Source organism: Narcine bancroftii, chromosome 1 (genome assembly GCF_036971445.1).
Source record: "Narcine bancroftii isolate sNarBan1 chromosome 1, sNarBan1.hap1, whole genome shotgun sequence".
In the NCBI taxonomy this organism is placed as follows: domain Eukaryota; kingdom Metazoa; phylum Chordata; class Chondrichthyes; order Torpediniformes; family Narcinidae; genus Narcine; species Narcine bancroftii.
The window spans coordinates 13,565,330-13,589,030 of NC_091469.1; the positions used below are offsets into that span (position 1 = coordinate 13,565,330).

Sequence of the window (23,701 nt, forward strand, 5' to 3'; positions counted from 1 at the left end):
CTCTTTTTTGGTATGTATTTATCCTGCACCTTCCCCATTTCTTGCAGAAACTCCATCCATTGCTGCTCTGCCGCCTTGCCAACTAGTGCTTCCTTCCAACCTACTTCGGCCAGTTCCTCTGTCATGACACTGTAATTCCCTTTACTCCACTGAAATACCCACACATCTGACTTTAGTTTTTCCTTGTTAAATCTCAAATTGATCACAACCATATTTTGATCACTGCCCCCTAATGGTTCCTTTACTCTAAGTTCTATAATCACCACTGGTGCATTACACAACACCCAATCCATTACAGCTGATCCCCTCGTGGGCTCATCAATAAACTGCTCTAAGAAGCCATCTTGTAGACTTTCTATAAATTCTCTCTCTTGAGATCCAGGCTCAACCTTGTTTTCCCAGTCTACTTGCATGTTAAAATCCCCCGTGACGACCATACCATTGCTGTTCTGACACACCTTTTCTATCTGCTGTTGCACTTTGTTGTCTTCAAACAAACTGAGAGAATGTGAGTGGGCTACAATAGCATGTAGTACATTTCTTAATTTTGAGCGCATGGAAACTCATATCCATTAGAAGAACCAACCTTCAATCTGTTGAAGATATCCACATAAGGCACTTACTCAAGAAGGCAGCTAGCATCAGAAAGGAATCCTATCACCCTGACCAAACCCTCTTTCTGCTACCTTCAGGTAGGAGGTACAGAAGCCTGAAGTCTAGCACCAAAACATCTATCAGGCTCTTGAACTTCCCATTGTACCTTGATCTTATTACTGGGAAAACAGCAATGCTGGTGCTGGTGCGGATCCAGGAGATCAGGGAGTGGAGACGTAGCACTCCTCTGCAAGGCCGTACTGCCTGGTCATTACCCCAATGGCTTTAAATAGGGCTTAAAGGGCCATTTTTAACATCTCAAAAACCACAGAGGTTCATGTCCAAGATGGTGATGCCTGTGCTTGGCAGTGGACGGTGAGGAGTTATGGAATATGGGAGATTATCCAATTGACACAGGGCTCCAGAGGGGGGGAAACAATCCTCCTCCAAAAAAAAACCTCTTCCTACTGAAAAGGAATATCTTGGGAGATGTCCCTAGTCTTTATAGCAGCAAACAGCAAGGGGCTCTTTTTCTTCTCCATTGTTGGGATTGCTGAGCTAAGTTGGAGTGTTGCCTCTTTTTGTGCCCTGAAGACATATTTTGTGCATTATTACATGACAATAAAGGAAACTTCAATCTTGAAGCAAAACATAACTTCAAGACCATCAAAGATCTGTCTGCACCACGGAGTCATCATATTTTTTTTGCACTGCAATTTGCTTCCAACTGTGAATATTTTTTCCTCTTCCTTGTACAGGTACATAATTTTTTAGCCAAAATTCTGAAAACCAAACATTTTTTTCATTGATATCGTCTGCACACCAAGGCTCATGTTTGGTGCCAAACATGACCTGAGGCGACCCACCCCCTCCAGCACCATGTCTCAGTGCTTGTTATTTTATTGTCTATCTTTATCTCACTTCATTTACCCCCCCCCCCCCACTGTCCAGACAGATCTATCAAGTCAGGGGAGTACCTACACAAAATAGCGCCTATGGCAGGGGTGGCCAATGCATCAAGGAGGTCTATGAGAGCTGGTCTTGGTGAGTGTCCCTTGTATGCCTGGAGCTCAGCTGGGGGGGGGGTGGGGTGTAGAGGTGCACTGCTGCCACCGCAATTACTTAACGTACTGCTGTTACTATAATTTTATTATCCAAAAAATTCCGAAAAGTGCCTGGTCGCAGCGTTTCGGATAAAATATTATGTACCTGTATTCCATTATTCTTTTATCTGTTATATGTGGTGTGTCTTTTGAACCTTGGAGGTTGCACCAAGTAAGACTTTCATCTGCACATTGTACTTAAGTATCTGACAATAAACTTCACTCATCCAATGAGCACTTTGCTGCTGGTTAACTCTGTTTGACCTTTGCTACTTGAGTCCCCTGTCTCCTTTGGATCCTATGCCTCCTGCATCTGCTGACTATGGCTGGCAGTGTGGTGCCTGAATCTCAAAATTCTGAGTGAGTTTGTTGGAAGTGCATGGAATAGGGTCCTCATCCCGGCAGAGCAGTCAGGCTACCATGACCACTTGAGTGACAGTCAGAGACTGAAAGAGCAGACGATCCTGTCTCAACTCAATACTGTTCAAAACCAAAGAAGCAATGGGAATGGCCTGTATCCATCAAGTTCTGACTATAACCTTTGTATTTTTGCCTTGTTAGGAAGCTGGTCAACAATAGAGATACAGATCACATCCAGTCATCAAGCTACTGTCTCATACACCATCTCTGATCTCATCACCTGAACATCTCCCTCCCACAGCATCTATAATCATCATTTCCAACCTTGCACTACCAGTTCTAACTCCTCCTCTAGATCCTCAAACCCGATTATCCCAGTAGGCCCATTGTTTCCATGTCCTCTACCCCCACTGAAGTGGTATCATCTTAGCTCAACTCCATTTTGTCCCTCTGGTCTTGACCCTCCCCACCTACAAAGATGATACTTCACATGACCTCTATCACTTCAACAACTTCAAGTTCTTAGACTTAACCACCTCATTTTCACAATGGCCATCCAATCTCTAAACATGTCCACCCCCCCATATTTAAATCCTAAAGCCCTTTATTTCTTTCTCAACAAAAGACCCAACCAGTCCCCTTCTACCACCACTTCCTCTTCCATTTGTTTTCACCCTCAATATCTTCTCCTTTGGCCTATCCTATTTTCTTCATGTCAAAGGGGTTACCATGGGTACATGCATGGGCCCAAGTTATGTTAATCTTTTTGCTGGTTATGTGGAGCAATCCATGCTATAAGCCTACACAGGCAAGGCTTCTGCACTCTTCCTCCTCTTCATTGATGACTACATTAGTGCTGCCTCCTGTACGCAGGATGATCTCATCAACTTTATCCACTTTGCTGCTAATTGACCTCAAATTCACTTGTTCCATCTCTGGCAACACTCTCCCCTTTCTCAATCTTCCTGTCTCCATCTAGGGAGACAGACTCATGACAAATAATTTCCACATACCCACCAACTCCGACAGAGCTACCTCGACTACACCTCTTCACATTCCTTTCTCTCAATTCCTCTGCCTCTGTCATAACTGCTTGCAGGATAAAATCTTCCATTCCAGAACATCAAAGATGCCCTCCTTCTTCAATGGTTTCCCATCCACTGCCATTAATTCAGCTCTTACCCACATCCTCTATTTCCCCCATATTCATCTTGGCTCCCTCTATCCTGAGATGCAACAAGTATAGGATTCTCCTTGTCCTTACCTACCACCCCACCAACCTACATGTCCAACATATTGCCTCTGCAATTTCTGCCACCTGCAATGTGATCCCACCACTAGATACATCTTTCCCTTGACTTCCTTCTCCGCTTTCTCCTCATCTTTTCCCACTAATTGCCCTTTGGTGCCTACTCCTGTGATTACAAATGTTACACATGTCAATATCTCCTCCTTCACCACCATTCACAGTCCTTCCAAGTGAAGCAACACCTGACGTGAATCTGAAGGGGTCATCTACTGTTTCTGGTGCTCCTGCTGTGGCCTCCTCTACATCAGAGAGACTGGATACAGATTGGGTGATAGTTCCGTTATGCACCTTTGCTCTATCTGCTGCAATAGCAAGGACCTTACAGTGGTCACCCACTTCAATTCCACATCCCATTCCCACACCAACACAGTCCTCATGCATTGCCAAACTGAGGCTACCCGCAAATTGGAAGAACAGTGCCTAATATCCGTCTGGTCACTCTCCAACCAGATGGCATTAACATCAACTTCTAGTTTCTACTAAACCCTTCCCTGTCTGTCTTTATTTCCCTATACCCGTCTCCTTTCCTCCAGCTCCCCACCCCTTCCCACTTCATTCAGAGAGCTACCCCTCCCACCTCAGTTTTTTTTCCTCTTCTATCCTCCCATCCATATCCATGTATGATATCTTAACTGTTAGCCTGTACTCTTTCCTCTGCCCCTTCTTCCCTCCCCTCCTCCCCCAACCTTTTAATTCAGATGCCTGCCTGCTTTTTGCTTATACCTTGATGAAGGCCTCAGGCCCAACATATTGGTTGACCTTTGCTTCCTGTTGCTCTGCTTCTCCAGCACTTTTTTGTATTGCACTACAACCTCAGGATCGACAACGAGATAGACAACAGACTCGCCAAGGCAAATAGTGCCTTTGGAAGACTACACAGAGTCTGGAAAAACAACCAACTGAAAAACCTCACAAAGATAAGCGTATACAGAGCCGTTGTCATACCCACACTCCTGTTCGGCTCCGAATCATGGGTCCTCTACCGGCACCACCTACGGCTCCTAGAACGCTTCCACCAGCGTTGTCTCCGCTCCATCCTCAACATCCATTGGAGCGCTTTCATCCCTAACGTCGAAGTACTCGAGATGGCAGAGGTCGACAACATCGAGTCCACGCTGCTGAAGATCCAGCTGCGCTGGATGGGTCACGTCTCCAGAATGGAGGACCATCGCCTTCCCAAGATCGTGTTATATGGCGAGCTCTCCACTGGCCACTGTGACAGAGGTGCACCAAAGAAAAGGTACAAGGACTGCCTAAAGAAATCTCTTGGTACCTGCCACATTGACCACCGCCAGTGGGCTGATAACGCCTCAAACCGTGCATCTTGGAGCCTCACAGTTTGGCGGGCAGCAACCTCCTTTGAAGAAGACCGCAGAGCCCACCTCACTGACAAAAGGCAAAGGAGGAAAAACCCAACACCCAACCCCAACCAACCAATTTTCCCCTGCAGCCGCTGCAACCGTGTCTGCCTGTCCCGCATCAGACTTGTCAGCCACAAACGAGCCTGCAGCTGACGTGGACTTTTACCCCCTCCATAAATCTGTCCACGAAGACAAGCCAAAGAAAAGACAACCTCAGAGTCTGCAGAATTGCCTGTTTAATAACAGCTTGTAGTTTGTTATGTATAATTTTTTTTAGTAATAAATGATTGAAAAATTATGTTGACCACAGTGATATCAAGATATACCTACTCAACTCTTCATTGAAACTTTGTTTGAATTCCCCAGCTCTAATTTGCTTTAAGCATTCTCCAATAGCACTTCCCTAACTCACATGCTATGCCATCTAGAAAGTTAAGGCTAGCCCGTGCTTGGGACTGGCTCCACATGTAAGCTTCATTTCAGTGAAAAGATTACCTTGACTTTGTTCTATCTAATTCCTATAACTCCATACTCAATAGGAAAGTACCTCGATCACTGGAACTGCAGAGGTTCTTGATAAGTTGGGGCTGAATGATTTCCAGGGAATAGGTCTGGAGTTACAATTGGAATCATGATGGAGCATGTCTGAGATGCTCAATGCTCCTAACGTGCTTCAAAATCAAATAATGAGAAGTTGGAGGGATTCATGGGTCAGCATTACACATGGCATTAAAGGGTTCCGGGCTGAAATGTTGACTGCCCATGGATGCTGTCTGACCAGCAGAGTCCCTCCAGTTTCTCCTTGTTTGCTTGTTTCCAGCATCATGTGCTTCTCCTCATTTGTTCCTTCACTTCTTCACAATTGCTCATCACAACCTGGGGAGGGGGGTGGTTTGGGAGGGACAAAACAATCCTCAAAATTGGTAAACAGCATCAGCATGGGTAGAAATTATCAGTCCATATTTCGAGGCAGCACCTTTTATTGGAACTCTACCCATTTCTACTCAGGGATAGTGCTTGACCTGCTTGACATTTGAACAAAACAGTGGGGAAAATTTGGGCAAAGCATGGAAAAAAAATCAGACAAAGAAAGCAAAAAGATAAACAAGTTAACAATAACAGTGGCTCTGCTCCACCACGTCCCGGCCCTGGGCACCTTCACGACTGGGGCGTCATGAGTCTCACCTCTAAACCTGGGTCAGGTCACAGGTTGCGGCCTCCTACAGGAACCAGCTCATTACTGGGGAAACAGCGCTCAGTGTCAGTGTTCAGGCCTTGTGATATCAGCATGCATATGCTCGCCGGGGCTGGCCGTCAGGTGACAGGGCGGTCTCAGCCTGAGTGCAGGACTGCTGCTGACAGATGGAATGACTTGCTGTGAACTTCCCTTGTGTCTGCATGATGACATCAGAGGATCTGAGTAGCATCACCTGGCATCATTCCCACAGCAATGGACCTTTCTCTGGATGATGAAGTGGCCTGGGTCTGAGAATGGGAAGAGCAGGGTTGAAGCAGTTGGAAACAGCCCTCCTGCACCTTGTCCCTGCTCTGGCAGCCAGTATGCAGAGGAGGCAGCTGCCTGTGTCCAGTCCTGGAGGTTAGATGCGATATGACCTGGGCACAGTGAGGGCCTCACGTAAAACTTTGGGAAAATCAACCTCTCTGCTCCCCTTAACGCCCATGGTCAACACCATCTTCCAAAGATGAGAATGACAAGAAATGCAGGACTTGCCAGCAAAGCCCACTCTTTTAACCAATAAAAGATCCCCTCATTGATTCTTGAACATTGCTGTGAAATGGAGATCAAACAGTGCTGATGATGTTTACCAATTCTGATAAAACTATAGTGAGGTGCTGGAGGGACTCAATGGGTCTGGCAGCATCCATGGGTAGAAATTGTCAGTCCATGTTTGGGGTCAGGACCCTTTATTGAAACACTACCTATTTCTACTCATGGATGCTGCTTGATGGTCCAAGATGGTGGCGGCACAAGCATTTCACAGTGGCTCCTTCAGATGAGTGCACATTGTATGTTAAGTTGAGAGCTGTGCACAATTGACAAACATGAGTATTGGACAAATGGAGCATTGAAAAACATCTAAAATTCAACAACAGCACTGGGGATACCTTTATTTGAGGTTCACAGCATTGCTATTGAACTGGTCCCCATTGCTGCGGAAGCAGGCCCTCCGGTCCTCAGTTTTGAGTTGCATCAGTCACTGAGGGAATGGATGTGGTGTGAGGTGCGGCTGGCAGAGTTCAGGAAGTGGTGGCAGAACAACTAGTTTTGGAACTCAGAGGGAAAAGTGTCACAATTTCCATGCAAGCTTTCACGGAGAGCTGCAGCTGTGAGGACTGGAAAACGTTGTGGAGACCAACAAAGGAGTGAGATGGTGAAGTCAGCCAGGCAGATGATGGGACTACTAGTCGCAGCAGGCACTTCAGAGAACACTGTTGGGGAAGTTGGCGGGTATGGACCCACCTTTGTGAATTTTGTGGTTGTTTTTGTGTCTGTTTGGTATGTCCTTGCAGCAAGCATGTTCAACATGGCTGCATATATCTACAGCAGCTTCGTGGATGGGTAAAGTGGTTTGGACTTGGTCATATGTTTTGTCTGGTGTTTATGCTTGCTGTTTTGCTTGCTTGTGATGTTGGCATGTAGATTCGCAGTGGCTTCCATGTTGGCTGAGTGGCATGCAAGTGCTGTCTTGGTTAGTCTTGTTTTGTCTTGTTTGGTGTTGGTTGTTAGATTGTTTTTGGTTGGGCCTTGTCTTGTGTTTATGGGCACCGTTTCAGAGAAATACTGTTTTATTTTTATGCTTTCAGTATGGAAATGAAAACAGTTCATTGTTTGCTCAAGATTCAAGCATGTTCTCTAAGGAAACACTTATCCTATGCAATTACTTGTTGCTAATGTGCATACACTTAGTTTGTTTGTACAGGTAGACCACAACTTATGATGGGGTTTGGTTCCGGGACTCACATCGGAAGTAAGTCAGGGTCTATCTGTGCAGGTGTTACTCTGCCTTGTCCTTGCCGGGAGGCCGACACTCCCATCACTGCTTGGAGGCCTACATCCCTCCTCCTGCCAGAAGGCCTACATCCCTGCTCCTGCCAGAAGGCCAACATCCCTGCCGCTGCCAGAGGTCAACATCCCCGCTGCTGCCAGGAGCTTGAGATAGCACTGGGTTACTAGGAGCAGCGGCATAACCTCGCAACCTACGTTATAATTTGGAATGCATGTGCAGATTGGCATTGCTTTCCCTCCCTCTTCCTCCCCAGCAATGGTAATACTTTTAAAAATAACAGCATTGGGTCCATCAAAGCAAGAGGAGCACTAAAATGATGACATTTAAGGGTGGGGCGGGAGGGAGGAGGGAGGTTGGTGGCAGTGGGTAGTATCTGGGTGCGCTGATCGGATGGAAGCATTTCCTTCAGAGAAGGAAAAGCAACCACACTGATACAGGTAGACCTTGACTTACCTTTATACAAAACTGATTCTCGTCATCATAACTTTGAGATATCATAAGTCAAGGTCTATCTGTAATTCAGTTATAACAAATATTTGTTAATTTGTCCATATTCTCAAAGCCCTTCATTAAGCTGCTTTGCCAATGACAGATTCTAAAGTAATGTTTGATTTATTGACTTAATGACTGGATCTACCATTCGTAAATGGCCATTAGCAGTTGTTAACAAACTTGGGTATTGGAAGCTTAGAGCTGAAAGCCATTTCTGATGTGAAAGGAATACTTTCAACTTCAGCGATCTTTTGAAAAGTAACCATGGTTATCATAATGGCAAATATTTTCTCAGCAGAAAAAAGATAAAACTAGTTGCTGGAGCTTGCAAGAAGTATTTATCACAAACCACTTCTTCAAAAAAGCAATACACTGCATGTTGAAAATAAATGTTGCTGCTGGAAAGAAATTCTGCAACATGTTCCAGAAAGAAAAGGTTAATCGAAAGAATTCTTCCACAGTGCTGCTAATAGAATTCTTTCTGTGACAATTGTCCAATTTCAGAAATCTCCCGATTTTATTGGATAACAAATAGAAGTTCAATTCCCCATCAACTTGGGGGAAAAAAAGATCTAGCTCCTCTTTTAAAGAATCATTCTGGTTCACAGTCTGAACTATATTATATGGATGTTTTTTTTCAGGATTTCACTGAGTGATAATGTAACATGTCAAATGTAGTCCTAATGAGAATCAATACAGCGTAAATGAGGCTTTCTCTTCCCCAATGTACTTGATCAATGCAGTACGACACAAACAGGCTTTGTACTCCCTTCACTTAATGGTTGAGTGTTGGGAGTCATATAACATTCTAAATTAAATTCACAAGGTACTGAGTGGGCAAACACAGGGCAAATCACCTTCAAACACTTACCATGATTACGAAGAACTTGTTAAAATTCAAATGTGGCTAGTACCTTAATAAATCAAAATTTGACAATTGAGGTAGAGCTCAATTAGTTCATTCACTTTGAAATGGAATTTTTGGATTTGACTCAATATGACTTTTCGTCAATGCCCACAGTTTAAATTATTTCAAGTTTTACTTTGATTTTAACTAGTTATGCAAGTTGTGTGATATCAACTAACTTAGTAAAATTCTAGAGAGCAAGAACTTGTGATGTAGTTTGTGTACATGACTCATGATCAATCTTCAGATCAGCCCTCCCTTGGTTGCCTAACTTAGCTTTGCAGAGCCTCTCTTAGATTTTATATGTCAAAATAAACAGCTCGATTATCCACCCACACCATCAAACTAAATTAGCTCACAGCACTGAGAGCACACAGCATGGAGAACACATGGCATTGAAACACAATGCATAGTACATATGATTGAGAGCTCATGGCACAGAGAACACGTGCATAGAAAACAAGTAGCATAAACATGTAGCAAAGAGAACATGTAACAGGGAACACATGGCATAAACGCATAACTAGGCATGAACTAACAACCCTTTTAATTTTTTTTTTGTTTGGGATTAAATGGACTTGGTTAGCACTAACAAAAGAACAGCAATGGAAAATTCACTTGACAATGGTAAATTCAAAATAATAGTTTTTATTAAACTATAACAACATATCTTACTTATCTCTAAACTTAATATTAAATTTTACCTCACTATGCTCAAATATAAAATTTGTGTGTGTGTAATTAAAGTCCCACCTTAAAAGTCAATTTTTAAAACTTCAACATCATTTTAGTCTTGCTTGAAGGCCTTAAATTCTCAGTTCAGAAATAATTATAAAGCTCTTTTAAACATCATATCTTCAGGCCTCTTTACTCACAATTCTTTTGATGAGATGTCTTGAGATATATTCTTCAAATAGAAGAGACCATCTTTTGAGCCATCAATGTACCTCCTGTGAAAAGGAGAATACAATTTCTCTATTTGCAGGATAAAATCTCTTGACTAAAGGTTTTGGAATCTGTTTTCAACATGAAGAATCTACCTGTAGCACTATTGATCAACCACATTAGACAGAGAGTTGTGATTAATAGGCCTTAATCACCTTAAGACATCAACACATTTCATATGTTGTTGGCCTGGTTCCAAGGCAGGTACTGAGGGAGGAGTTTGGGTGAAATAGCCCTTATGGGGATTTCTGAGGTGATAAGCCACAGGTACAGGGGATAGGTCAGCCCATACAGTACATATATACAGACAGTGCTAATAGCTATACAGTGGTTCCACCATACTGCCCTCTTTTCAAAGAGACAGTGAATGTGGCTATTTTCTTCCATGATGAATTCACAAACCCAGACAAGGGTTAAATGAAGTAGCCATACAAAAATGGACCCAGCAGAATTCTGTCCTCTTTTCCAAAAAGACAGCAAAGTGGTCTTCCTTATTTCAAAAGCCTTTTATTCTGTGTTTCCCTTTTCCCAAGAGTAATACACAACAGCACCTATTGGGTTACTGTAATTCAGCCATTTTTCACATGGTTCCAACCCCTGTGTGTGTCACAAGGTTTTGACTTCTGTACACTCCAAAATGAACTGATCCAGAAATGTCTGAATTCGATAATATATTTCTTCAAATCATGTGACAGTTACATCATTAATGAGGTCAGTCCCAATTCTTGGAAACCACATGACTATCAGTTTTATTTCTACCAAAATTCTGTTCCGTTTTCAAAACAATTCCATAACCATAACAATGTCTGATCTCATCTCTGTTCAAGAGTTGTGTTTAAAAAAAACTGATGGCTCCCTTAGCAGTTTTTATTAAGTACTTAATTACTTCAGCTTTCAATAATTCCATTGTTCTTGAATAATTAAGAACCACTTCAGATCCCTTAGCTCTGCCTTTCCAAGATGCTGCAACTCCGAGAATGAACTCTCTTCCCTGAGTACAATGGTTCTCTGTAAATGTGCTGTGACCTGTGTGTGACCAGCCTACAACTAACTTACTAAGAATACATATACAATATTTTAAATCTATAATTTACTTTACTAAGACATTTTATTAGAAATATAACTCATTAACCTAAATATTACTATTAACATAGATCCATAACAATAGAGAACATGTGGTATTAACACATATCAGAGAGAACATGTACATGGTGTAGTGGTTAGCACAATGCCTTTACAGCACCAGCAATTGGGACAGGGACTGGGTTCGAATCTTGTGCTCTCTATAAGGAGTTTGTCCATTCTCCCTGTGTCTGTGTGGGTTTTCTCCAGGGGCTCCAGTTTCCTCCCACCCTTCAAAAACATTAATGGGGTGTAAATTGCATAGAATTGGCCTGTTACAATGCTGTATGTCTAATTTTTTAAAATATGTGGCATCAAGAATACGTGGCAGAGAGAACATGTAGCATAGAAAACATATGGCATAGAGAATACAAGTTGTTACAAAGAAAAAAGGAAAATATTTGGATTGGAGTGATGTCTTGCTGGACCCAGATTTTTTTCCCCATTGGTAAAAAATGTAAAAGAAATCTGAATCATCTCTAGAGTGACTTCAATGGTACAAGGTGAGAATAGTTTTCTTTGCTCATAGGTAGTCCAGTACATAGGAAGATCACGATAAAGAGTGAAAAACCATCAGGATGTGGAACCAGGCATATGTCTTGTCTGATCAGTGGTTTTACTTATTCAGCTAATCCACCTAAACCTTTATTTAATTGATGAGACCATACATATTTACAGATTTGTTTGTCAGTCTTCAAATCTTTCGATACATTGCATACAAATGCTTAGATGATTTCCTTGAGACTGTTGTGTAGCTTGGGCTCGGTTCCTGTGTGTAACCTGGGCTTGGTTCCATTCATGAACTGAAATACTGCGAAAGCCTCAATCAGAAATTATCCAATTGCCTTTCACAGTTTTACCACTTTTAATTCCAAGTTCATTTCATGAATCTGTTGTGTGGTTACAATTGTCCCTGCTGATGAAAGGGTGATCTATCCTGGACTGTTTATGTGAAGGATTTGGTTTCCTTTATAATTTTTTTTATATATACGTTCAGAATAGGTCCCCAGGGAACACAACTCAAACAGATTGAAGAAGTACTTTCAGTGTCTAGACCAGCATCCAATATTTGATTCTAGTGATAAACTCCTTGTCATATTTGAATAAATGTTATGCACGCTGGAGCTGTATTCTGAGCAATCCTTGCACTGAAGAAATTTGTCATGTGTATTTAATGAACCATTTCTAGACAGTGCAATGTTCGTCACTGCAGTCTCTCTTATTGCTAGAATAAAAAAGAAAATGCTGGAAATACCTGGTCTATTGCTGTTATTAAATCTGAAGTTCACTTCAGGAATGATAATGCAGAGCTTTCTCATTGAAATTCATCCTCTCTTTAGTTTGACCCTATTTGCAGCCAGTGTCATTTGTTGTTCAATATCTCCTTCATCCTGGGCAATGAGAAGCAATATCCAGATGCCCTGTCTATCTTATTGACACTATGTCAATGGTCTGTGGGTGAAGTTCCTGCAGAATAATCTTGACCAATTCCTCCCCTTCAAGCTCAACAAGAGTGATTGGTATAGACCTCTTTCTCTGCCAGCTCCTCACTCTATCTGAGCATCAGCTTTGAACCAAACCAATGAGGGGTGCATTGATCTGTACAAGCACGTCTGTGTCTGCAGATTAACGTGGCAATGGAAAGAGTGAGACATTTACCACAATTAGCGCATGCACATTTGCAAGACAGAAATAATGAATCCTCCATGGACAAAGTCATAAAGAGCAGTCCAAAATATTTCACCATCATCTCATGCTACTCTCTAAGAACACCAATCCTTATTAGCGCTGACAAAATAATAGCAATAAGATTTCTGGTGGGCACCTTCTATATATCAGGTCGGACTATTTTCAGAAAAAAACTTTTACCTTTCAAAAGACCGACTGAACAATATTACAGAGAACCAAACTATCTCAATATCTCACAACACCCAAGCTCAAACTAAACTGATAAAACTCAAAAACTTACCAAGAGCTTAAATGATAAGAGCTTAGTCAAAATTCACAAAAGTCCTATGAAAAAGTACTGATGTTTTTTTTTAGATACTTGTCATTCACTTCAGCGACATCACAAACAAGACTAAAAACAAGAACACAACAATGCCTCATTGATTTCTCAAGATGGTTAGTTTTTAAGAGTACCTCTGCAGGTATGGGCCTTCAAATGAACACATACTGACCCTTATTAGGACGTAAATCTTACAGAATCATGCAGCTAATCCTATCTTTTTCCCAATTTTTATCTCAGTTCCTGTTTCTCATTATCTAAGTTAACCATAAAATTTACATGCTTAGTTACAAATTATAAGTAATAATCCTGTGTGAAGCAGCTCATAAAGCCACTGCTGCACAGGCACTGGAAGTCCAGATTCAATCCTGACATCAGGTGCTGTCTGTATGGAGTTTGTACATTCTCCCTGTGACATATGGATTTCCCCCCACATCCCAAATATGTGCAGCTGGGCAGGTCAATTGGCCTCAGTTCATTGGAGGATGGGAGAATGTAGGGGGGAGCTGATAAAATGTGGAGAGATTACAAAAAAGGTTAATGTAGAATTAATAAAAATGGGTGGTTGATTGTTGGTATGGACTTTGTAGGGCAAAGGATGTTTCCATGCTGAATGTCTCTATGGCAAAGGACATGCAAGAACTTCTGTGCACATTGGTGTAGTGATGTGCATTTCTCATCAAAGGCTGATAAGGAGGCAATAATATCAACTGATTAATTATGCCTTTAAACATAATATTTAATAATGTTAGCACCAAAAATAAAGGGATCAGATGGAAACATACATCCAAACAACAAATATATCACAGAAGTCAGTTGGATGCACACTGCTTGTAATAATAGAGTGCTAGTGATAATCCTGACCACTAGATGGAGTCAGAGATGAGTTGCAGCTAGGAGCAGAATCAAAATGGATACTCCATGAGTTCATAGCTAGTAAAGTATAGCTATTATTTAAAAAAATACAAGTATCTTTATTACAATAAAAGAAACATTACATGGTACAAGGAGTGGAAGAAACACCAGGAGTGTGTAGAGTGAGAATCAGTCAATAGGAGGAGAAAACATGGAGAGTGTAAAGTTCCCGATGCTGTAAATTGGACTGGAAATGTTGACCATGAGTGGAGATTGTTCAAACAATTATTTATGCTGTACCTGCAAAATGGTAGATTTGATAGCAAACCTAATGAATGGAGGATTGCACTGTTACTTATCTTGGTGGAACCTCAAGCAGTCGAGGTTTTCAACAGATTTGTTTTTGCCGAGGCAGCTGACTAGGGCAAGTTCAACAAGGTTATTGAGATGTTTGACGAACACTGTTCACCAAAGAAATATGAAATATTTGAAAGGTTTTGTGGTGCATACAGCTTCAGGGAGAGAGTTTTGATACATTTTTAACGGAGTTGAAATTAAAAGCAAGAACTTGCAATTTCAGACTGCTGCATGATCAAATTGTGTTTGGTATCACTGATAAGAAAGTGAGAGAGAGATTGTTGTGGGAGACAGAGCTTACCTTAGTTGAAGCTGTAAAGATATGTCACGCCAGTGAAATAGTTCTGCAGCACACAAAAAAGTTCAGTGATAGTGCAAAAGCCAGAGAAAATGAAGGCATGGTTGAAGCCATAGTGTCTGGACACATACATAAACAAAAAATTGAGATATAGGAAACAACAAAAAGGTGAAGAGGCATTCAATTGTAAACAATGTGGCACAAAACATGCACCAAAACAATGCCCCACCTATGGAAAAGTCTGTAACAAGTACAAAGGGCAGAATCATTAGGCAAAGCAATGTTTTTCCAAAGGGAAACAAAACACAAGTGAAAGCTTGAACTCTAAACACACTATAGAAGAAACTGCTCTCAGTTGGCATGGTAATGCAGAAAGATGATAAATCAACAGATCCTAAACAGCTAAGTATGAACAGAGTCGAGCAGGATGAGTGTACTGTGTCATTACATACAAACAGAACAAATAATCCTTTCAAGCTGGACACAGGGGCAAAAATCAATTTGATTTGTGAGCACAACATCAGGACAACGAAGATAAAGCCATACATCCGTCCTGTGCAGCTCAAAGCCTACAATGGTCAGAGCATCAACATGAAAAGTACATGTAAACTCAAGGTGAAAGTTAAAGATAAAGAGCCCCACCTCAGGTTCATAGTAATCCCAGACGGACATAATCACTGCTGGGTGGCAAAATATGTGAAAACTCAAGAAGGTTTACCACATTACCAGTTACAATGCATTGAACAGTGTAGAGGAAATAGCGAATCAATTTCCAGACATCTTCAAAGGATTTGGAGTTCTACCATTCACCTATAAGATACAGTTAAAAGAGGATGCACAACTAGTAATGCATGCCCTGAGGTATGTTCCAGCACCACTATAAGAAAATCTCAACTAGAAACTCAACTGCATTAGGGGTCGTGAAGAAAGTGGAGGAGCCCATTGAATAGTGTGTGTCAAAAACAACAGTGACCTATGCATATGCATGGACCCAAAAGACTTGAATGCCAATATAAAGAGGGAACATCATAGAGCACCTATAGAATAGGCATTATTTAAGGTGGTACATCATGGAAATAAAAAATTGAAAACCACTGCACTCGTTAATGAATACATTTCTGAGACAGAGATCAGCACACCATTGAGATACTGTGTTTTGGTGAGATAACTTTTACCCTATGCATGGTTCTATTTAAGAGTTTCAAAGATGAGAAGGAAAACAATCTTGAAAATCCAGATCACCGTGTTAATAGCACCCTGGACCCAGTTATCTTAATCCTTGTTGCAGGAAATGGGGATGGGGCCTTCAACTGGGGTCCCTGCCTCTGCTGCACAGATAGAACAAAGAAATGGAAAGGCAAAAGTGTATGGGCTTTTAATGGAAGAGAGTCAGATAGATGTGAGAGTCCTGGTGCCACTGAAATTGTATGCTGGTTCCTCCTTGCTTGAGAAAGAACATGTATATTGCAGAGGAAGTGCATAAAAGGTTCACCAGATTAATTCTCAGGAGGGAGAATGGTCATATTAAGAGAGATTAAACAGACTGGACTTTTGAGTTTAGAATGTAAGGTGATCTATTGAAACACACAAAATCCTTATGAGCTTGCCCTGCGTAAATGCAAGGATGATGTTCCCCCTGACAAATGGGCAAAGAATCATGAGTCAAAATTGGGAAGAAGCATTTTATCCAAGAGTTCAGTTAATCTCTGGAACTGTCTATCAAAGAAGGGTATAGATGCTCAGACCGAGGCAGAGATCCAAAATAGAGATTCTTGGATATTAAGGAAATCTAGAGATATGGGATGAGTAAAGAAAGGTGGCACAGAGGTGAAAATTCAATCCTAATATCAGCATGGCAGAATGGGCACTGTCTTGGGTAAACTTATACCTCTCATTTTGTTCATTTTAGATTGGTCAGTGTTTGAGCTACTGAAAGAAAATAGACACACACACCGAGAGCAGTTCAGTTTATACAAATGTTTATTACTAATTCAAAAGCTGATTTCACACTACAATATGCAAGCCCTTCCCAACTATACTTATCAACGCTTGGACTGGTCCCAACTGCCGAAGCAAGGCAACGACTGCACACTTGTAGTAGGTTGTCAGGGCGTTGGTAGCAGCTTCTCCACCTCCCCCGACCGGGATGTTGCTCGGACTCTGGCTGTTCTTCCTTCTTGACAAGGGGTGTTCCCACCCCTCGGAGAGTCTAAACTTCAGCAGCAGGACCACAGGCTTATATACCCCAAAAACAATTAATCATGCGCCTACTCCTTCTAACATTTGTCAATCAAAATCAAAACTGAACATACCATTCTACAATTTAGAAGATTAATTATTATGGAACCAGGATGTTATGATTTCCTGGTTTATCTCGTAGATACAAAGACTTATTAAAACTTCTCGAGCAAGACAGGTTCGTCAATTTCAGAGTGTTGCATTTGACAACTGCTTTCCCTGGGCCTCACAGTGGAATTCCATTTCAAAGTGTATCTTCAGATAAGTCCCCATGGCTGAGTTTAATTACATCTGCTAGTTCTGAAAGTAAGGTGACCTGCGTGTGGACCCAGTGTTGTCAGTTCCACATAAGCAAAAAGCATCTGGGTACATGGTTTTAATCCTCCATTACAGGCACTCAGAATTAAATGGTTGCGACTGTCTCTATCTATTTCTTGAGCACCTACACTGCATGGCCATAAGGGAGTCCACACCCATTGGGATGGAACAATGAGTAATTTAAAATTGTGGAGCAGTGTTTACAAGAGATTCATCCATGCAGGATGGAATAGCTCTTCCTGATCCCACAATGTAACAATGTCAAGTGTGGCAGGAGAGACACTGCCTGAGAATCTATGCAGGTGGACAGCAGAGATTTAACATGATAGTTGCTCAACCATCATCTCAAGGATGATTAGGAATGGTCCTCACTAATGAAGCCCACCCGCATCCCAAAGAGTCAGTTAAATTAGGATTTGAGAATCAGAATTTATTGTCATGAACAGGTCACAAAATTTGTTGTTTTGCTGCAGCATCATATTTCTATAAAAACCACATTTCAAACTCAATAAAATAGTGCAAGGAAAAGAAAAAAAGACAAAGTAAGGTTGTGTCAGTAGCTCATTGATCATTCAGAAACCTGATGCAGAGAAGAAGCTGTCGTATGCTGCAGAGCGCTCATCTTCAGGTTCCTGTACCTTTTTCCCGATGGTAGCAGAATGAAGAGGGCATGGTCTGGGTGGTGGGGGCCCTTGAGGATAGAAGCTACTTTCTTAAGACACCACCACTTGTAGATATCCTTGATTGAGTGAAAACTGGTGCCTGTGATGTTGCAGGCCAAGTTAACAACATTCAGGAGTTTTTTTCCTGTCCTGAGCATTGCAACTCTATAACAGACTGTTCAGCAACCAGACAGAATTGGGGCACAATTAAGAAAAATGAACCTCCTGCAGATGGGAACTCACCATTGCTCTCTGGTTAATGTTGAACACAAAACTAGCACGAGATATTTAATAAGGGTATCCACAAGAGCCTGCTGACACAGGAGTCAGCTGGAGGAACTCAGCTGGTCAAACAGCAACAGTGGGAGATAAAGAAAGGTCACAATTTTGAATCAAATCTCTTCATTGCTGTTGATCCAGTGCCCTGTCTGCAGTGAATACCGATATAGGCCACTGGAGGGGAGCAAATCCTTATTGCTGCCAACAAACTGTCAGAGAGGACATTCATGAGCAGTCAAATGAATTAAAGTTCCTTTTCTGATTCATTGCATTTTATTCTTGGATACAGAACATGCAGGATAATATTATGGAAGCATCCATCAACCCAAACTGCCCAACCTTGCATCTGTATATGCAGCATGAAATGCTATTTCAATGCCAGAAACCCAGGTTCGAATATGACTCTGTCTGTAAGGAATTTGTATATCTTCCCGTGTCTGTATGGGTTTTCTCCAGGCACTCCAGTTTCCTTCTCCCTACAAAATGTACAGATTTGATACCTTAATCGGGTGTAATTGAGCAACATAGGCTTTAATTGCTGAATCACCTTCTACTGTGTTGCACAGTTAAAGAAAACAATAAGAAAAATATATGGTTCTTGATATTGTGTGCCTGATGCCGATTCATTAGGTCAACTAAGATGGAATTCTGGGCTGGTCCTTTTTGCCTGCATTTGGTCCATATTCTTCTCAACTCTTCTAAATCCATCCATCAGTCCAGATGGTGTTTGAACATCAAAACTGCCCTTACTTCTGTTGTTTCCTTTGGCAGTTCATTCCAGATATAAACTACTCTCTGAGTGAAAAACTTGTCCCACAGGCCCCTCCTAAATTTTCCTCTCTCACTTTAAACCTGTGCCTCAGGTTTTAGCATCAGTTCCCCATGGAAAAATAGTGAACATTCACTACATCCATGCCCCCATCCACTCCAGTTTACGATTTCATGATTTTTGGATTTCATTTTAAAAGCAGATCTATAAAACCATCCTCTCCCCTTGAAAGTTCTTATCACTGCTTCTCAAAAATCCTCTAGGGAAGTGGTGAGGTTCCATTTTCAATCAGCAGAGCTCTCTAAAAAGAAAATATTCCTGGGGTTCAAAGATTTATTCCTTGCACCCCACGCCGCAAGCTGAATATAACACACCCGCTAAACTTCACAAATAATGGGAAGTATAAATACTGAGGGGAAATTCTGCTGGTGCCATGTTGTTTTAAAATGCACAACAGATAATTCATTCATAAGGCCACCAAGGCATGTTTGAACAAGATAAATCTGATTGCCTTCCTGGGAGAACATCCAGCCAAACAGCATTTTCTGGCAGCTCACAAAAAAGTCCCTTATCTACTGCCAGACTAACAGTGTGGCATTTAAGAAGCCCACCTGCAATAGGGGGGTCTCAAGAACTGGTGCCAGCTGATTCAGAATCTTCTCAAACGAACAAGAAAACCTTCCCTTGCTCATGCATTATTTTTGGTCTTCCATAGTTCTAGTGAACATCTCCATTTGTGTATTTTACTTTTAATTTAGGAGATATACAGCATGGTAACAGGCCCTTTTAGTTCTTTCCAAATATACCTGTGTGGCCAATTGACCTACTAATCCCATACATTTTGCAATGTGGAGGAAACCAGAGAACCCAAAGGAAATGCATGCAGACATGGGGAGAACACACAGAAAGCACTGGATTTAAAACCAGGCCACTGGCACTTTAATAGTTATGCTACCATGTTCATCCTCTTGGATGTATTTTGATATCTTGATGAAGGGCTCAAGCCTGAAAAATTGGTTATGTATTTTTATTTTACTATATAAAGGACACCATTTGACTTGCTGAGTTTCTCCAGGATTGTGTTTTTACTTCAACCACAGTGTTTGCAGATTTTCATGTTTTACTTCTGAAGGGATGAAAACTGGATTCAATAAGAATGGCACTTTTAGAAATAAAAAACTAGTTAGCTGTGTATTTTCTACTCACTGGTGTATATACAGTGTGTCAATAGTTCCGTTTCCAGACTGCTAACTTGAAGTAAATTACCACCCTGTGTCACAAGTTCATGATTAAAAAAAACACAAGTCCCCTAGATCACTTGATCTCTGTTACCCAATCAGCTTCCTGCTGATCTGAACTTTTCAAATCCAACAGGCTGAGTCACCTGACTCCAATTGCCATGTGCAGCCTTCAGATAAAATCCCTGCTGAAGTCTGGTACAAGCTCATTACTCAAAAGCAAACAAAAACAATCAGGTTTGGAATCTAAGGATAAAGGATGCATATTTTTATTACAATTTTATTTTGGACAGATGATAGAACATGGAATATTCTCCAGAAATGTGTCTATCCGGCTGTACCCCTGGCTCAGACTGTCTAACAAGCAAGGCTTTATTTATTGTATTACAACTGGTACAGTAAGAAAGATTCATTTGCAAGTATAAAATAGAAGAACAAGAACATAGTTAGTGTAGAACAACAATGAAAACATTTGTACCAAGCAAGGGTGGCATGGTTGAACTGTTGTACGGTTCATTCAGCAACCTGATAGTGGCGGGGAAGAAAATGGTTTTAAGCCTGTTGTTTATGCACAATTTTACACTCCTGATGAGATGAGGGAGAAGGGAGTGTGTCTGAGGTGTGTTGGGTCCAGGGTGCTGGCTGTCATTTCTGGGTGGTAGGTGATATAGATGGAGTCCATGCAAAGTTGTGTTATGTTCTGCTGCATTCACTACTTGCTGCATGTCAGAGCAGCTCCAATACCAGGCAATAATGTATCCAATGAGTTTGCTTTAAAAAGGTAAACCTACAGAAGTTATTTTGAAAGACAGGAACAGCCACCTTTTATGGCCCAAGCCCATAACCCTCCAGGCCTCTGCAAGACTGATCCCCACTGTTATCCTAATGGATCAACATGATTGCACCAGACACAAGAACCAGTGTCTGAAATCTTTTTTAAAATTTTAAAATTTTAAAAATTTTTCACACTATGAACCATATTAACCAAAATACACACAAACATTTCCCTCTTGAACATACGCAGTGTCATTTTCTCCCCTTTCCCCCTCCCTTCCCTCCCTCCTTCCCACCCCCCTCCAAACCCATTAAACATTCAACATATACAATACAATAAACCCATTAAACAATGTCATCACACAATGAAAATAAACAAGAAAATTGTGTCATCTACTTTTAGACATTGGGTCAGCTCATTTAGTCTTCTTCTCATTCTATCATTTTAGGGGGTGGAGGTCCACAGCAGGCCCTCTCTGTTGCGTTCCATATACAGTTCCCAAATTTGTTCAAATAATGTGACTTTATTTTTTACATTATATGTTCTTTCCAATGGAATACATTTATTCATTTCTATGTACCATTGCTGTCCTCTCAGGCTCTCTTCTGATTTCCATGTTGACATTATACATTTTTTAGCTACAGCTAAGGCTATCATAATAAATCTTTTTTGTGTTACGTCCAGTTTGAGGCCTAATTCTTTACTTCTTATATTACTTAGAAGAAAGATCTCTGGATTTTTTGATATGTTGCTTTTTGTGATTTTATTTAGATCATTCCAAAACTTTTTCACTTTCTCACATGCCCAAATTGCATGTACTGTTGTTCCCATTTCCTTCTTACAGCAAAAACATCTATCTAATACTGTTGGGTCCCATTTATTTAATTTTTGGGGCATGATATATAGCCTGTGTAACTAATTATATTGTATCATGCGTAACCTCGTGTTCATTATATTTCTCATAGTTCCGGAGCATAGCTTTTCCCATATTTCATTTTTTATCTTTATGTTTAGATCTTGTTTCCATTTTTGTTTGGGTTTATAGCTTATTTCATCATTTTCTTTCTCTTGCAGCTTGATGTACATGTTTGTTATAAATCTTTTAATTATCATTGTGCCTGTAATCACATATTCAAAGCTGCTTCCTTCTGGTAATCTCCGTCTGCTTCCCAGTTTGTCCTTTAAGTAGGTTTTCTGTTGGTGGTATGCAAACATTGTACCGTGAGTTATACCATATTTGTACTTCATATGTTCAAAAGATAATAAATTATTTCCCATAAAAAAATTTCTATTCTTTTAATTCCTTTTCTCTCCCATTCTCTAAAGGAAAGGTTATCTATGGTGAAAGGGATTAGTTGATTTTGTGTCAATAATAATTTTGGTAGTTGGTAATTTTTTTTCCTTTCTACGCGAATCTTCTTCCAAATGTTGAGCAGATGGTGCAGTACTGGTGAACTTCTATATTACACCAGTTTATAAAGTATATGTTCTGGTACCTTCTACCCTATTTTATCTAGCTCTATCCTGGTCCAATCTTGTTTTCCCCTTGTTTGATAAAAATCTGATAGTTATCTTAATTGTGCTGCTCTATAATAATTCTTAAAGTTTTGTAGCTGAAAACCACCTTGTTTGTACCATTCTGTTAATTTATCTAGCACTATTCTCGGTTTTCCTCCTTTCCATAAGAATTTCCTTATTATTTTCTTTAGCTCATTGAAGAATTTCTCTGTTAAGGGAATTGGTAACGATTGAAATAGGTATTGTATCCTTGGAAAGATATTCATTTTAATGCAATTTACCCTTCCTATCAGTGTTAGTGGTAAATCTTTCCAATGTTCTAAATCATCTTGTAATTTCTTCATTAATGGCTGATAATTTAATTTGTATAGATGTCTTAGATTATTATCTCGTCTAATACCTAGGTATTGGATTGCTTGTGTTTGCCATTTAAATGGTGATTCCTTTTTAAACTTTGTGAAATCCACATTGTTCATTGGCATCGCTTCACTTTTATTTACATTGATCTTGTACCTCGATATTTTTCCATATTCCTTCAATTTCTTATGTAATTCTTTTATTGATAATTCTGGTTCTGTTAAGTATACTATGATGTCATCTGCAAATAGACTGATTTTATATTCCTTCTCTTTTATTTTTATCTCTTTTATTTTATTTTCTGTTCTTATCAGTTCTGCCAATGGTTCTATTGCTAAAGCAAACAGCAAGGGAGATAGTGGACATCTCTGCCTAGTTGACTTGCTTAATTTAAATTTGTTCGATATATATCCATCTACTGTCACCTTCGCCACTGGACCCTTATATAATGCATTAATCCAATTAATATATTTCTCTGGTAGGTTGAACCTCTGTAATACTTTGAATAAATAATTCCATTCTACCCTGTCAAAGGCTTTCTCTGCGTCTAAAGCAACAGCCACTGTTGGTGTCTTATTTCCTTGTACTGCATGTATTAAGTTAATGAACTTATAAACATTGTCCATTATTCATCTTTTCTTAATAAATCTAGTTTGATCTAGCTTTACTATTTTTGGTACACAGTCGGCCAATTTGTTTACTAATAGTTTAGCTATTATCTTATAATCTGAATTAAGTAGAGATATTGTTCTATATGATGCTGGTGTTAGTGGATCTTTCCCCATCTTTGGTATTACTCTAATTATT

At 40.5% G+C, this 23,701-nt stretch overlaps 1 long non-coding RNA gene across 1 annotated transcript in view; it reads right to left on the reverse strand.

Moving 5' to 3' along the window:
• Positions 1-9,951: 9,951 nt before the first annotated feature.
• LOC138763357 (uncharacterized) overlaps positions 9,952-23,701 on the reverse strand; it is a 65,085-nt gene continuing 51,335 nt past the window's right edge. The window contains exon 4 of the long non-coding RNA XR_011357513.1: positions 9,952-10,105. This is a non-coding gene — a long non-coding RNA (uncharacterized lncRNA). The remainder of the gene's footprint in view (positions 10,106-23,701) is intronic.